Raw genomic sequence first — 3,833 nt, 5'->3', positions numbered from 1 at the left:
AGAGGCAGAGACACAGGCAGAGGGAGAAGCAGGCTCCATGCAGGGAGCCTGAGGTGGGACTCAATCCCGGGTCTCCAGGATCAGGCCCTGGGCTGAAGGCGGCGCTAAACCGCTGAACCACTGGGGCTGCCCAGACAGAACAAATTTAAAGAAAAAGCCACATTCTGTAATAAAGTTATATTTCAGATGCTTAGAAATTATTTTCACCTGAGATACATAGGCTGGAATCATTTATTAAATGGCTAAATGTATAAAGCCTGTATACGATAAAATCATAGTACCTAGAAAGATATTCTCTGCAGTATTGTCAAGTCATTCATTCATTCTTTTATTTAATCACATGAGCTTTGCCTACTTAAAGCTTAGATTACTGATTAGTTTGAACACAGTTTCCAAATGCAAAAGTTAACTTCATTGAAGTGACTTAATGAAAATTTATTCTACCTCACTGTGATGTTATTTTAGGAAATATATTTCTATATTGTTTTACTGAAGAAGTTTATTTACTCACCTTAGGTGAGTGTAAATACTAAATGAGAAGGATACTCTTCCTAAATGTTTTTATTTCATATGCTCCATTACCAAGGTCCCTGAATGACAATAATACTTTCCATCAAAATACACTTAAATGGAGAGACTAAGCTTTTATTTGGAAATAGTCATCAATCAATCAATCAATCAATCACTATCTGCTAGTCACTGTTAGAAACTGGTATCTTTGCCCTCAGCAGAGTCTCTATACCATAGTAGTTCTCAACCTTGGCTGCACCCTGTAATCACTTGCGGAGCATTAAAACATATATACAGGGCGGCTGAGGCTGTCCGGGGGGTTCCGGACTCCAAGTCAGTGTCTCCAGGTGCCAAGGGCAGGGCTGAGGCGTGCTGAGGGGGACATGGGGCACCGGAGGGGATGCGGGGCTGGGCCATGGTGGGCTTCTTCTTCAGGCAGCCTGCCACCGTGGGAGCCTGGGCTCAGGGAGCTGCTGGAGGAGTTCTCCCCGACTCAGGACAGGGCCAAGGACTGCAACGGGACAGGTGGCTCCAAGGTTGAGCGCATGGAGAAGAGAGATGTCTGGAGCTGTTTGGCCGAGACTACTGTTACAGGGTGATCCAAAATGTGAATGGGGATATCTGTGGCCACTACCCCCAGCACATCGTGTTCCTGGAGTATGCAAGTTCTGAGGAGAAAGACACATTTCAGAGCACTGTGCAGGTGAGCAAGTTGCAAGACCTCGTCAACTGTAGCAGGATGGCCAAGTGCAGAGGACGGTTTGTCTGTCCAGTGATCCTGTTCAAGGGCAAGCACATTTGCAGGTCTGATAACCTGGCTGGATGGGGAGAACTGTATGGATGCACTGGCTACAACTATATCTTCTCAGGGGGTACAGACGATGCCTGGGCAGATTCAGAGGACATCCCAGAGGAGGACTGCGCTCAGAGGCTATGACATCAAGCTGCTTCGATACCTGTCAGTCAAATACATCTGTGACCTGATGGTGGAGAACAAGAAGGTGAAGTTTGGCATGAATGTAACCTCCTCTGAGAAGGTGGACAAAGCCCAGCGCTATGCCGACTTCACTCTCCTCTCCATCCTGTATCCAGGCTGTAAATTTTTCAAGGAATATAAGGATCGGGATTACATGGCAGAAAGGCTCATTTTTAACTGGAAGCAGGACTATGTCGATGCCCCACTGAGCATCCCTGATTTCCTGACTTGCTCTCTGAACATTGACTGGAGCCAGTATCAGAGTTGGGACCTGGTGCAACAAACACAAAACTACCTGAAACTGCTGCTTTCCATAATTAACAGCGATGATGACAGCGGACTGCTGGTACACTGTATCTCAGGCTGGGATCAGACCCCCCTCTTCATGTCTCTCCTATGCCTTTCCTTGTGGGCTGATGGACTTATCCACACATCCCTAAAGCCTGCTGAGATCCTCTACCTAACTGTGGCCTATGACTGGTTCCTCTTTGGGCACATGTTGGTAGATCGGCTCAGCAAAGGAGAGATTTTCTTCTGCTTCAATTTTTTGAAGCATATCATCTCTGAGGAATTCTCTTCTCTGAAGACACAGAGGAGGAAGAGTTTGCCAGCCCGGGATGCAGGCTTCACTCTGGAAGATATCTGTATGCTGAGACGAAAGGGCTGAGGCAGCACCACCAGCCTCGGCAGCGATTTCTCTTTGGTCATGAAGAGCTCCCCAGGAGCCGCCGGGAGTTTCACCTATGAGGCCGTGGAGCTGCTCCCTGCAGGAGCACAGACTCAGGCATCTTGGAGGAAGAGCCATTCATCCTCTCCACAGAGCGTGCTCTGGAACCAGCCACAGCCCTCGGAGGACCACCTGCCTTCCCACCAGGGGCTGGGGGAAGCCAAGTCTTCTAGTTCCTCATCCTCGAACCATTCTGACTTTTTCAGGATGGGTAGCAGTCTCCTGGAGGTCCTCAAGCCCAGATCAGTGGACCATCCCCTGCCGGATCCTCTCTCCACAGACTTTGGCAGCTGGCAGACTGTGGCAGTATGCAGGAATGGGCTGTCCCGCACACAGACTCCTCTCTCCCTTTCAGCTTCCCTGATGAACTCCCTAACAGTTGTCTGCTTGCAGCCCTAGGTGAGTGGAGACTCAGCTGCAGGAAATACGTTCAGCTTTCTTGGCCGCATACAGCAGCACAGTGGAGCTTCAAGCAGCAGCCCCCAGTCCCTGTGGTGCTATTGGAGTCCTGCTGGAGCAGTTTGTCAGTGGTGTTGGACTCCGGGGCACCAGCAGCAACATCTTATGAATTAGCCAGCCTACAACTATTTCCTGTTCCTCTCACCTGGGCCCTGAACGGAATCAAAGCCATGCCTGGACAAGGGGTGCTTCAAGATAGGAGGGAAATCTTTTCACTCCTCCTTCTCCATCATGTACATGACAGCCCCAGAACTGAGCAGGGCTAAGAACAGGGTTCTCCAACCCCCAGCTTCCTGACTGGTGACCACCACCCCTCTTGTCATTTCCTTTCACCCACCCTAGTCTTTGTTGGGATTCCCATCAACTCTCAGAACTGTGTGGGGTTTCCCTGGGGCCTTGTGGGGGGCTGAGACCTCATGAAAGACTCCCCTCTCCCCATTCTTGTTTCCTGGAGAGGAGGGATCACCTGCACTGAGAATGAGACAGTCTGACACAGATCACAAAATAAAAATCTTTTTGAACAATAAATAAATAAATAAATAAATAAATAAATAAATAAAACATATATACAAAGCCTGGATCTCACCCTCAGAGCTTCTGATTTAATTGTTCTTAAATGCAACATGGGTACTGGCGTAAGGAGAAGTTCTCATATGCCAAGACTGAAAACCACCCCTGGGATTCAACAGCCTAATACCCTTTTCTTCCTGTCTGAGGGCATAGGCTTCCATAATCATGGGACTAAACGCAAAGAATATTTGAGAAAAATTAACAAATGAAGATATTCACTAGGCATAATGTATTTAGCTATGTTTCATCCTTTCTTTTTCAAGCCAACTCTAAAATAAGAGCTGCTCTTTTTCCTTTAATCCTCACTCAGATACAATAACAATTCCAACATGTATAAACAAACACATTGTCCTTTCATTATCTCATCCAATCAACCCAACAATCTAGAAACCTACAAACCTCAAATCTCTCCCTCATCTAGAAAGAATCCAGCATTTCTTCTTTCCTCAAGAGAGATAGGCAGTTAATTATAAAAACTGCTTTCTTCCATTAGCATTTTCATATGCCAAAATGGGAAGAAGTAAGATGGTACACGTTTCGAACTGCCTCTAGCTAGAAAAGGGAAAAAAGTGAAATTGGCCTTGTATAGGC

The 3,833-nt window shown here is 47.0% G+C and overlaps 1 pseudogene; it reads left to right on the top strand.

Moving 5' to 3' along the window:
• Nucleotides 1-1,040: 1,040 nt before the first annotated feature.
• On the top strand, nt 1,041-2,781 carry LOC112914197 (phosphatidylinositol-3,5-bisphosphate 3-phosphatase MTMR14 pseudogene; annotated as a pseudogene).
• Nucleotides 2,782-3,833: the final 1,052 nt, after the last annotated feature.

The sequence above is a fragment of the Vulpes vulpes genome, chromosome 1 (assembly GCF_048418805.1).
Source record: "Vulpes vulpes isolate BD-2025 chromosome 1, VulVul3, whole genome shotgun sequence".
NCBI lineage: Eukaryota > Metazoa > Chordata > Mammalia > Carnivora > Canidae > Vulpes > Vulpes vulpes.
Note: the sequence above shows the minus strand (reverse complement) of the source record. Positions and strands in the feature narration are given on the sequence as shown.